Source organism: Labrus mixtus, chromosome 22 (assembly GCF_963584025.1).
Source record: "Labrus mixtus chromosome 22, fLabMix1.1, whole genome shotgun sequence".
In the NCBI taxonomy this organism is placed as follows: Eukaryota; Metazoa; Chordata; class Actinopteri; order Labriformes; family Labridae; genus Labrus; species Labrus mixtus.
Window position 1 is genome coordinate 10,467,634 of NC_083633.1, and position 14,047 is coordinate 10,481,680.

A 14,047-nucleotide genomic window follows, 5' to 3' on the forward strand; every position below is an offset into this window, starting at 1 on the left:
ATTTTTTCTACATTTTATTTCCTCAGGTTAATCTTAAAAGCTGTGCTTTTTACAACATAATGTGAGAGTTTGTTAAAAAATTCAGTCCATTTATGAATGTGGTTGGCTAATTATATGAAAATGTATTACTACCGCCAACACATTTGGAGAGCACTTCCTAACCTTCATTTATTTCTTCATATTGGGAGAATATGGGAGAAAGGCCCAACAACAAAATGTTGTTTTTTTTAAACTTATTAAGGTGAACTGTTTTCCAAAACATCATCTGACATTTTAAAATCCTTGCACACTTTACACATATAGGAAAACTGATGGTAATATAAGCAGAGATACTTCTGCGTACATTCTCTCGCTGATCGATAGTTTCGTTTAGGGTCTGCATATGAAGTGATACATTTTGAAATATGTAAGCTAGGCCTGCACATTGTGAAAAAAAAATGCTATGTGCGATAGCAATGCTCAATATGGCGGGGGCTTTATTACGAGCACAGCTCTACAGTGTGTCCAGTGGTGGCTGCCAATTCCTTAGCTCTTTTCGCCATCCAAGCCTTCACACCAGTCACATGACTGGACGCTAAGACGTGTAAATAAAACTCAAGGAGGGCAGATTCCCCTGAGGATAGCACATTTGTGGAGCTGTACTTGAAGTGACAGATTTGAGAGGTTCTAATCACCAAGTTGTGGTTGAATAGGAAAATGGACCAAAGTAAAAAACAATAAATGGGAGTAAATATTGGCTCAAAAGTTTAAGTGAACATTTTAAAATACAAGGTCTCGTTTCTTCTACAAGCTCCCGATTGTTTCCTTCTGTGACTTCGAATTCAGCTCCCGTGTATGTAAATATTGTACAGAAGTGAACATTTTTACACACAAGTTGAGAGATTTTTTATTCCTCAAGCTCTCGTATCACATTCTACGAGCTCTCACATATTGCAGCATATATCACTTCATATCTGTAGCTTTAAAGATAACCTTATTTGAGGATTCGGCTGTGAAGCTGTGTCGGCTGCTGAAGATTTGTATTATTTGTTTCGCTTCATTCTAGCAGAGAGGACCTGTTGACCTCTCTGTTCAGCTGCTGATTATCTTTTCACTGGCGGAGAAAAATATGTTTCTCATTACAACTATTGGAGATTGATTGCGGTCTTCTTGCTTCAGCGCAGTGTGTCTGATTGGCCTGTGGTGGAGATAATTGCGCGTCTTGTTGTCTGAGGAACTGGTTCGCTCAGGAAAGGGTTGTCACTCTGGAGCCCGATACTTTCATCAGTCACAGGGTCCTCAGGTCACAGTTTTATTATTCACAGCATATGCAGATAATCTCCCCAGAACAGCTCTCTCTATCTTAAGTTGAGCCATGGGCTTCAAGAATGACAGCCGTTACAGAGTGAATTTTTGGCTGTGTTTTGCACATTGATCTTCTGCTGATGTACTTGATGCAGTTTTGCTTAAACGAAGCATTATTTCTGAGAAATTGACTTCTGCTGTTTCTCCCTCCTCAGTTTTCCGTTTTAATATTTTCATCTTCTGTAGTTTTTACGCCTGTTTTCTGTTCCTATCTGTGCTCAGTATACATTGGCTTATTTTGATTTGTCACAACTTAAGCATCATTCAGATCTTCAGCTGACTGATAAATCTGTTGCACGATATTATTGGGCCGATATCATCCTTTCACAGATATCAGTTACAGCAGAGGCTAAATGTTTTTGGATATGATATTTTTTCTTTACAGAACATATTGCAGAAAATACAATTGAGGGGATTAAGACATTGGGAAATTGGTTCCATAGATTCAATACTATCATTATTATCTACCACACATAAAGCAGATGATCCCAGATGAACACACTATCAACAGCAATGGTTGATGATCTATAATCAGAGGTGGGCACAGATAATCAGAAGTTTTATGTTGACCATTAATCCGTAAACAAAGATGCTAACTTTGATAACATATACAATTCTACGGTGGCTGGGAAGTGCAAAGCAAAATTAATGACCCCTCACTCAATAACTTCCGGTTCACTTCCTGCATTTGGTACATTCCTTTCCGTTTGTAAATTTGTTTGGGAAATGATAAAAGTTTGCTGCCAATTTGTCTCTGCGCTTGTAAAAGTGTTTCACAACATGTACATTTGTTTCATGAAATGTAAATGTGTTTTGTCCTTGGCAAAAGTGTTTTGGTTTTGTAATTTCATTTTATAAAATGTCAAAATGTAAATGTGTCTCAAATTTTGTATAAGTGTTTCACACTTTGTAATTTTGCTTTTCACTTCCAAGCCACCATACAATTCTGATGAAAAACCTACAAAGACCTCAGCTTTTTGCAATGTCAATAGACTGGAGTTCTTAAGAAGCAATGATGACTTAGAAAACTCAAAATTACACACATAGGTATTGAAAATCTACAAATAATAAAACCTTATATATCACCACTGTCTTCATTCTGTTCCTCTTGAAGTACTACTACTTCATGTACGTCAAGCAGCATTTCACAATAAAAGTGACGGGGGCAGAGACTGGCTTTATATTCAATTAGCTCTTTAAAGTAAAGCTTGTCAGCGGTCCAGCTGACTTGAGTCAGTGGAAGTGAATTAAAGTAACGAAAATGGCGTAAACAGAAACTGAATTAACCAGAAGTTAAAGGTTTTGTTAATCGTTTTTCAAATTAATGTCCATGTAAAATTACTATGAAAAATAAGATCATTAGCTAGAGACATGTGCACAGTCCTGTCATACTGTTAAATTACTTTTTCTTGGCAAATATCTGTTTAAGTAATGACAAATCTGAGTACACCTGAATAGTAAAACCAATGGACACTCCACATTCAAAATATCTATTTTCTTTCATATCAGAATATGAATCATTCTTAAAATTCTAACATTCGTTGGGCTCTGAATATGAGCCCGCCTTAGCAGACAAGTTAATTGTTGATGTGCAGAGGCATTTTAAAATGACCTGAAAAAACAAAGTTATTAATTGTTGCTTTTTTTATCTTCCTCTAATTAATGGGACGCCGAAGTTGCTGCTTGACATCCTTTAACAGTTTGAGGTTTCATGAACTGCTTTAATTACAGAGTTTGTTTTAAAGATTGCAGTGCATTCACTTGTATTATTGAGACGTATTAAATGGTTTTATTCAACATGAGTGCACATGATGACAGCCCAAACACTAATCTGACTAGATCCTGTCTTGTAAGTAAGTAACGTGTTTTGTTTTTTTATTATTATTGTCATATCGTCCTGATGTTGTCTTTGTTCCAGGCTGGTTGTTCCAGATGCTTCCTCTAATGAAGAGCTGTTCCAAACAAATCTCCACACTCACTGCAACAGCTTTGTACCTTTCAGCAGCCAACTGTGATCCATCAGCTACGTGCCATGTCAGATTTCCAATGACAAGCTCCACACGCAGAATTTGGCAGATTACTCCATTACCCGAAAACAAAAAAAAAATCTCCAAATGATGTGTGACAATGTGCTGGGCCATACGCAGCGGGATAAAGCAGTCTGTGAAGTGTGTCACATTGTGTTTGCTATAAACTGAAATCTGGGGATAAATAAAGGCTCTGTGCATTCGTCAATATTTTAACAATGGCTTTTAACCTTTAATCTATTGATGGGAGATGAATCAGCATCCAGGTCTTTCCCTCTGTAACGACTCACTAACAACCATGATTACTCATTGTTAGTTATTCTTCACACTGAGATGTGATTGGGGTCATTCCAGTGGTTAAAGGACATTAAATAATCTTCACGCTCTGCTGGTTTCTATCGTCATCATTTTCACAACACAAAGGTGTCTTTAGCAGGATGAGAGAATGACTTTAGTGTGGACCACAACTTTCAAATGAAACGTGTTTGCATGAGTGCACGACAAAAACCTTCATTAGCTCTGAGCTAATGTAAATATTGACTTCTATTTGAAGAAATGTGAATGAATTGCAATGGCTCAATGTAGCTGAGATGAAGGAAAATGTTGGCTATTACATCATAAAACCCCAATATCTCAGAAGACTTCTGCTAGCAGCTCATTTTAAGATGAAAATGTGAGCTTATGAGGATCTAGATAAATAATTAAGTTCTTAGAACTGTTTTTGCAGCAGTGTCAAATGTCAATGCTGAATGAACCCATGTTTGTCTGTTTTTTTACACTTTATATTTTTCATTTTCAAAGCAAGAATACATTTAAAAAAAGACCATATTACATTTTATTCTTGAATTCAAGACTAAAGTCTAACCATTAAAGTTGGATTTGACCCAAAAGCAGACTGCTGTTTTCTAAAAATGTCATATTAATACAGGGTTCAGACAGGTAAGTAGTTCAAAGAAACAAAAAATGTGAAGCAAACACAGAAAATATGATGCACACAGGTGAGCATGTTGCCGGGGAAGCTGAGTGAAATGCAGGGCTGATTAGAAGTAGGAACAGGTGTGTCGTTGGGGAAAAAAAGAGGGAAAGTGTGAGGGCATCTGGTGGAGAGATGGAGAACAGACTCTGCTCGATGTCATGCACACAGGTGAAGAAACCCCCGCCCTTCTTTAAGGTGGAAGGTAAACACACAGCAGCACGCTTTGGGAAATTTGAGGACTTCACAGAAGTCTTGCTACTTTCAGGCACACCTTTCTTATTGGATACAGTGCTTGGATGCTGCAGGGGATCCGACTTCAATGAAACTTCACAAAAGGAAAATTTGATAAAAGAAAACACACAGACACTAAACAGACCTTCAAACAGATGGAAAACAGTCAGTATCTAAGGAGTCCTTGAGTCAGTAAGTGATGAGCTGGGATTTTTATATCGAATTGATTGAAATGAAAATTAAAAATGAAATATTGAGTGCAACTTTCATAAAATCAGTATATAATCGAGTGTATCACTCCTAAGGAGACATATATCTATATGTTTTATTTTGCTCTGTGATCCCTTGATAACGAGTTACTTTCAGTTGTGTCCTCGTGATCTTCACTTATTTATCTCCTTACCTTAGGATAAGAAAGGACTTGTCTTGTGTCTCTTTAAGATGTGGTTCCTCCTTTCTTCCCTCCTCTGCTTCGTTTGCTTGTGTTTGTCCGTGCATCTCTGATGGGAGGGATGAAGATGCGAGGAGAAGACGCAAGAGTGGGATGCAAGGATGCAACTTCAGAGACATGGGCTGTACCCCTGGAGAGATGGAAAGCAGCGAGACAAACAGGAGAAACAAATAAAATATCACTTAGAGAAGTGAGCACGGACTGAGATACAAATTTAAACCAAGAATTAAAGGAAACGGATGAATATATTATATCATATCCAGGAATTACAACAGAACGGTAAGTGAGCAAGAAAAACCTTGAAGTTCACGTGATTGGTCGACTTATCTCCGACCTGTATCTCTTACGATAACAGAAGCCCCTCCGTATTTGTTTTAGGTTCCCACCACTTCCTGAAGAGATGTTTGCATTAAAGCTACAGTAATGTATCACTGTCTGACCTTATTACAACCGAGCACCTGACCTCTGACCTCTGACCTCATCCTGACGTTCCCGCACACACTGGGGTCAAGCCCTCTATCCAGGAGTGTCACTCCTCTAACCTTTGAAGAAAAGGAAACCTCTCCAAGCTCCACTTGTTAACTTTCATTTGTTTAGTTTGTCTTCATTTATTTTTTGTATTTGGTTTCAGTGCTCAGAACTCCAAACTTAAAAGTGCGGTTGCCCTTGCCAGGTGAAGTGCAGAGCTCACCCTCTACTTTTTAAGGAGAGTGAGAAATGGGTTCAGAAATGAAACCTGACAAAAGGTTGTCTGGAATCGATGGGGGGGACCTTACCTTCTAAAGGGGTTAATGGTTTGTCTGCTTTCAGGGGGTTGTCTTTGCTCCTGTTGGACCGCATATGAAGGAGAAGGACAATAAGGAGCGAGACAAAGAAAACATGGTTTTGTGAACCCAATCACAGACCAGACTCAAAGGTCTGAAGCACTAAAAAGTGTGTACCTTTGTACAGCATGCAACTATTTTAGCACACATTCTTCTTGTAAATATTTTCTTCAAACTGTGTCCTTGTTAAGTACCCTTTCCCTTAAGACGTTAAATCCCCACTTGCTCACGCACTTCTTAAGGCAGGATCAGGGTGACAGCTAAATTCAACATCAAGAAAAGACGAGATGCCTCTCTTGGACTAATTTGAGCTTTTATCCAAACAGAACGATTAAGAAGTAGAACTGTATATGGCTCCTCAAAGAAAAGGCTTACTCCTTCAAACAGAGGATATTAAGAGGCTAATCTGTTTCTCACAGAAAAGCTTCGGTGACATCAGCAGGGAGCGAGCTCAGAGACTCAGCTCATTTGGGTAATGTTCGGTAACAATGGAAAGAGGGGCTTCACTGTGTCATCAGTCAATGACTAATGCGAGGATGTGGAAATCATGTCTACTGGGAATTGATAGGCAATGGTTCCTATTGTCCAAGAGGGGTTGTTAACAATGTGGAGGTGATGTCATGTGGTGTGCATGAATGTGAGACCTGTCAAAATCTTTCCTCTCTACATCATTCTTGACAGGGATGTGTGCTGAGAAATTGACGTCTTTGTGAACTCAGAGGTAAATTCAGGTTGTTGTGCTTTTGGGCAACCAGTGAAACAGACACGTCAGTATCGTTTATATTTTATTATTTATTTGTTAGATATTAATCGGGCTGTCAGCGTAAACTACTTAAGGGTGATTAACGTCTGCTATTGATGCATTCATTTTATTTAATCGCATTAAATCACATGCTATTTTGTCCATTTTGGCGCACCGAGGATAGTGTCTCCCTCTAGTCGCAGTGATGAAAAAAGACAGGTGCAACAGTATATCTTATGACAAACATTTCACTTTTTTACCGTTCATTTGAGGTTTTCATTTAGTTTTTGATCTGTAACGAGTTCCATTTTCAGTTGTTAAGTTAATGTCGTAACCTCTGATCTACAAGAAGGTCCTTAATTTAATTCAAAATGAAAGCAGGATTGAATTCAAACAGCAAGTAAAGTGCTCTCAGCTTAAGACAGTACAAACATTTAAAACAAATAAAATAATTTTGTGTGAAATAAAGGAATTTCATACATGCGACTAAAATGAAACGATAAATCATGATTTTAAAAAATGCATTTAATTTGACAGCCCTAGAAATGATTTAGATTAAAAAAGCTTCAGTTGTTAATTTTACATCACTGGATATAAATATCTGTATAAAGTATTACATGTTGCTCTACAGAATGTTTTAGTATCTTTCAGCTCCTTGTTTCGGCTTAACATCACACAGCTTTGTTTTTTTTTAATTCCACCAATCCCATCAACCTTGTTTCCAGGTGCAGCACATAATTGTTCACAGCATGGAGCACACATAAACCAATGGACAACACTTTCCCCTTTACACGTGACAGAGTTGCAACATTAGCAGCTAACTCGGAAATGTGTGCTGTGAAATCTTAGCTGTTAAGAAGCCAAACATTCCCCTCAGGGTTGGTACAGATCAAAAGAGTAGTGCTCAAAAAAGAACCCAAAGAATATTTGAATCCTGTTTATATGATGAAAGTCGAGTTCAGGGATTAGTACAGATTAAGTAGATGAGCAAAAGCAAGAAAAGTCAGTGCAATGGTTTTATTGTCAGGGTCTCACTGGTGTGATGAGGCATTCACATGTAGCCTGTGAGCTCCTTTGTTCTCACATGGTTTGCCACAGGTGAGGTTGCTGCCTTTAATGACTCAGAGGCTCCGCCCATCCAGGAAGTAGAGAGGCTGATAGTAGGGAATCAAAGGGGGATGGGATTTTTTAATTATTGGAATTTTTTCAGGTGACCACAAGAAAAAACAAACTCCAAGTCAATATCAATGTGTTGGAGATATAAACTACTGTTAGCGCAAACATTTAAAGGAGCTATTATGACAGTGGTGAGTTTATTTCATGTTGCAGTGCCCCCAAGTGGCCAAAAAATATCTAACGAAACGCTTCAAGGAGTTCTATTAAGGGCTCATTTGGGTTAAGTTGGACTTTTTACAACTACTGCTGGGTGAAAAACCTCTAAACATATCAAATAGTTAGCTGTATGGTATTTATGAAAGGAAAACAACTCTGATGTGTTTAACGAATCTACAAGACATTTTCCAGATTGGTACACAGCGCCATAGTGTTTGTGAGTTAAGAAATAACATTTTGTCATATAGCGGACACCCCTGCTGACTTCTCTGTCGATCCTAACACAACTTCGCTGAGTGTTTTGCAGCTCATCCTTCACAGTGACAAGCATAAACAGAACACAGATGTGTCTCCAACCATTTCCTTTGGGTTGGTTCATTAAATAAGTGACATTATTACATGACAGGATTGAAACTGGCACTCATTCTCTTGGAGGTCGGTGTACGGACTCGCTAAACAGGAACCCAAACATCTGCTATGCTGTTCATTTTACCACCCAACTGTGGCACAGTCTGCGGCATGCTGTAACTCTCCTGAGGCTTCCACAACTGACAGATGGCCGCACAGGAAATCAGTCCCTATTTGTGCGTGTCTATTTATGTGTCGCCTGTGTCTGTATTGCACATTTTTCCTGCATCCACATATGTGCAAACAAATTTGTGTGCTCGTGTTTGCTTGTCCATCTTTCAGTTTTCCGTGTGTATTTGACAAGTGGTCCCTGCGTCCCTGAAACGTCTCTGCTTTGATATCTGCCAGATTTTTTTTTTAACCAAGTGTCAACAGAGTTTAAATGCCACCTCAGGGGCGAGAAGTCAGAGCTGAAGCTGCGAGATAAAGACAGCTGAACTGTGGCAGAAAACAGATGTTTTGTTTGCTGATTGTGAATGTTATTACGGATGGAGAAGCCATGAACAGTCTGTATTTACTCAATGCTTTTATGCCCCAGAACAAGCATACCAAACCAATATCTTAAAAACAAGAAAATGTGTGTTTTATGACTTCCCTAACAGCCTCAAAATTAAAAACAATTATTTCAGTCGTTCAGGCATAAAACAGATGCAGGTTAAAGATTTTACCGAGGGGGTGGTAAGGACATGAAAAACTACAAAGTTCCTCTTTCAGCAGAGACCTATAGCGCTAGTACCATTAGCATTTTTCACTTAGTTAGCATAATTTGATTCCTCTCTGGCTTTGAGCAAGTACCCGTCATTAAAAATGCATCAGTCTCAATTAAGGTGAAAACACGTTCAGTCTTTATGTTCTTGGTCACACTATTTCCCCCCACCACAACATCTAAATTCTGCGCTTCTCAAAATAACAACATAACTATTTTAATATCACACACTCGGACACATGAGGGGATCCTTTGTTAGAGCTAACAATGTGACATACCACACTGGGAACTAATAATTTATAATCATTTTTAGGGGATGACATATTTACTTTTGTGTGGATATAAAATGTTATGACTGGCAGAGGGTAAAATTTCTTGTTAAAACAGACCAAGTCTGCTGTGTACAAATGGTAACACAAGCAAACACACAACAGACTGGCTCTGTCACCTTGCTCGACAAAGCAGCATCACTAATGACTCTTTATGTCCACACTACAATACAGCCTACAGTGTCCCCGTGGCTGAAACTGAGTATAAAGTGAGGATTTCTGGCATTGTCTAAAATGATGTGAGAGTCTGTGTGGCTGTGAGTATAAAAAATGTAAACTCCCCCAAAAGAATCGCCTTTAAAAGTCAGTTGAAGTACTGAATATGCAGACACAACATCGGGTCTATTTCTTCAGACACAGATGATGAAGACCATTTTTTAAAGACGTTAGAAGTCATTCTGGCTCCCTGACTGACGTCTTTCAGCATAACAAGGGGGAATTTAAGCCGGATAGTTTTTGTTGGGAGAAGCTCAGCAATAGTGCTTTCATGTTATAGAGCTGTGTCTCAACTCTAACTTCCTTTCATATCCATCTCCCTGTAGCAGAAATCTTCCCTATAGATGGAGAACGACAGAAAAATGCAGGTGGAATGGAGGTGATTTTTGCCTCAGGAGGACTGGGTGATGCCGTATCATTTTCTGGTGTCTTTTAAAGTCCTCTCTCCTCTCCTCCTCTCTATAGGTTCACTTTTTATTTCTGCTGGCTTGTTTCCTGCCTGTCACTCTCTCTCTCTCTCTCTCTCTCTCTCTGCTTCCATGCATCCTGACTGCACAGGTATCACATTTCTCGTTCATAAGGCTGACATCCATCCTTCTTTGCACAGCGTCCTGTGTGACAGCTGAGAGCACGCCAGACTGATGTCTACAGCCATTTCGCTCCCGTCTTCACCTGACAAAACAGCCGATTTTGAGCAGAGCTGTTTGTTCAAAACAAATGTTGTTATAGTGTAGAAAATGTAATATAGTTTTCGGCAAATGTTTCATAACAAAATCAAACAATACAAGAGACATCTTTTAATTGTTCTCTACATGACCTACTTTAATATTGCAGATACTGATGAATGATTTTCATTCATTAGAAGCACAGAAAACCTTGTATTGCTTCCTCCTTTTTAATCAATAAGGATTAATTTAATGAAATTAATGGACAAGAATGATTGTTAAGTCATTCATGGTCTGTAGGTTTCCAATTGAGACCTTCCTTGCTGAACAAAAGACAATTATCAACGTCCTAACCAGCCGTCATAAGAGAGAAAAGGTGTCAAAGACAGGTGGAACTGACTCTTTTTTTTTCACACTTCACATTGATTTTTATTCAAGTTTAAAGATGACAAAACCTGAATCTGAAGGAAACACAGGTTTGCTGGCCGATTCAAAAAAATAAAAGAATGCCCCAAACCAACAAACTGCTCTGTAACAAAAGAAAAAAAAAAGCAAAGGACTGGGTAGTTGAGGTTTATAATCACAGCTCACTAACCAACTGATGAGTCTTAAGTGTGTGTGAGAGAGAGAGAGAGCCCAAAACAGAAAGACAGATACATTTATAAATTCATTGAACATTACACTGTAAATCTTTCTAATTTCATGGCAATTAGACTTTGCAAAATGACTTAGCAGTTCAATAACATCACCATTTCTGTGTTTGTTAAGCATTATACAGTTGGACAACTTAGGCACAGCTAAATGCTAAAGCTAGATGGACAACATATTTAATAATAATAATAATAATAATGGTCAACATCACGATGCATAGTAAGTATAATTGTATCAATGTTTGACCTCTTTGGAAAGATTTAGCACATCTGTAAAGTTCGGAGTAAACGGAAAAGTGAAGCTTCTCTTCAGGTATTCCATCATAAATTGGAAGAATTGGAATTTGGATTTCATTGTGGGGCTGGACGAAGGTTGGAAGTTCAACAAAGTCATTGGGATCCATTACCAGGGAACCATGACTGCCATTACAACGTTTTGTGTCAATCCCTTCAATCTGTGTTGAAAGATTTGATGGATACATTTTTTACAAGATGGAGGCTCTAGGATTCATCCTCTAGAAATATGAATACCTTGATCAAGTTTTATTTTATTTTCCCCCCACATTTCCAAGTGTCAACACACTTGGAAGTTTGATGACTAAGGCCACTAGGAATTATAAAAATGGGACCATGAATGGCTGAATAACATTTTACGCCAATCCATGGACCACATTATGGGCTGACCAATCACCTGACATTACCTCTACTGAAAACTCTCCTTTGGTATGGTTAGAATTATTTGTAGTAGCATCCTTCCTTGTTGAGATAAACAAATATCAGTTTTCTGTTTCACACCAATGATTTTGTGAAATAAAATTATCCAAACAGTTTAACACATCCTTGTTCTATTTACTTGTTGCTGCTACAGATGTCACACAATGACAGCTGTTAACAGCGAGGACTGCCCATTCCCCATTTTCAGCTACAACACAGAATGAACATCTCCCAAGCACAAGCTGGTGAAGGTATTTACAGCTATAAAAGGGTGACTGGCTCTGTGGATGTTCTGCTGTTAATCTTTAATTGGACTCCAAGAGGATTGGAAACAGTTTTTTCTGGCATCAGCAATACAGAGCATCCGGTCTGCCAATACAAGAGAGAAGAGAGGAAGAGAGGGAGGATTTTAAAGAGATTTGCCAAAGGAGACTAGGGGGTCCCGGTGCACAAATCTGGCAAGGGGCTGAAGAGCTACACAAAACCAAGCCACACAATAGAGCAACCTGTCTGTTGTTGTTTTCAGAATTTAGCTAGCACTATGGGATACTGGATGCCTAGGGAATATTTCAATAATGAAGTCTCCCATTTTAGCCAATGGACAGGAAAAGCCTTTTCTGTGAGGGTATACAATGCACAGCAATCAATCCCCCCTCAATGCCACACAATACAGCTCCAATTGTTTCCCCCCACCCTCAAGGTGCACATTCTTTTTGTTCGCTAATAGTGAGAGTGCGCCTACATCAACCCTCAGTCTGACAGAGTACCCCCAACAGAAAGAGGGATATGAGAACAGGGCTATTCTTCACGGGGTAAACACGGTCATAAACTACCCCTGGAAGAGGCAATTACTCCATGATCTGACACTGGAACCCATTTCTGCCAATCAAACAGCAGGAGGGGCCTCCAACAGGCTGCTAACCAGGTTAGCCGCGCTGCTAACACAAGCCTGCTTGCCACGCCAAATTGGTCTGGTAGATTTAGTGTGGCTCTCGCTCTCCCTGAACCCCAGCAGCCATGTGATGCTGCTCCTCTCTGCGGGACCAGCAGGAAGGCTAATCTAGTCCACGCTAACTAGCTAGCAAGCCAGGGGGGCCCTGCCAAATGTATTTGATTTATGGGTCAGCGCAAAGGCTAATGCAGGCTGCTTTGCATATGTCCTGGATTAGCTCTTTGCTTCACTTTGAGCTTTCTCATACCTGCTTACTGATTGGTATTCATTGTATCCCCCTGTTTTGCTGCTGCATTATACAGAATGTGTTTCCTGTCTGAAATTTACAGTGTGCTGTAGTGCAGAAACACAAGCAGAATGGCTATAATTCAGGGATTCAGAGGAAATGGGGTTAAAAGGGCTGAGAGGGTTTGATAAAAATGCAATGAGCTCATGTGAGAGGTAGGCAACCACACAGAGTGAGCACTAAGGGCCTCAGCTGCATTATTACTTCTATTTATGTGCTGCAACCATCACAGGTCCTACCTGACAGCCGGGGAGCGTCTTCTGATCAAATGGGAAGCAGCAAAGGGAATACGTAAATAATCAGTTGCTTTGCACTGAATTATGGTGAGTTTATGATCTTGGGGTTGACATGCCTGCTATCTGGTAGATTGATTTTCCAAATATAATACTGTGGTTTTTTTTAAATCGGGACACTGTGTAAATTGTAATTATAAATGTGATGATTCGCAAAACTATTGAACCCCATAATAAATGGAAAACAACACAAAGACAAAACAATGTTGCACCATTAACCAGCTCAGTCTTACTTATTGAGTGTGAACCCCTCCCCATCTTTACTTCAGGAAGACTCTCTGGGATGTTGCGTTTGTACCCAATCATTCTACCAACCTGTAGCCAATTAACTTCATTAACTGCGAGCTGTTCTACCAGGTGCTTTGCTTAAGCATTTTACAACTTTTCAAGTCTTTTTGGGCCCTGTCCCAATTCTTTTGAAAGATGTTTCTGGCATCAAATTCAAAATAGAATCTTCTTCAAAACACAATTAAATGCTGGTGTCAAGATTTGATGTCGTCTTTGTGCACTTAAAGTCAAATCAGGGGTTTAAATGTTTCACAACCACATTCTGGTTTTATTTACATTTTACACAGAACCACTTCTTGCTTGGAAAATGGGTTGTAATAAATAAATAGAGTATTTTGAAGGGATATCTTTATATTTTACTTTAAGCTAGCCTTTAAAAACTATGACTGAATAGTCTCTTAAACAAAGATCACCAAAACAGGTCATGTGCATATGTTAAACTTGGGGCGCTAAGGCGTCAACATATCTACTCTGCGTGCTGTGTGAGTCCCTGTTTTACTAACATTCATAAAATCAGTTGTTCAGATGAATTCCACACGGGCCCGAGGTACCCGTCCATGCTGATGCATTTATTTAGAAAGCAAAGCCGAAGCCACAGTTCAGTTTGCATATG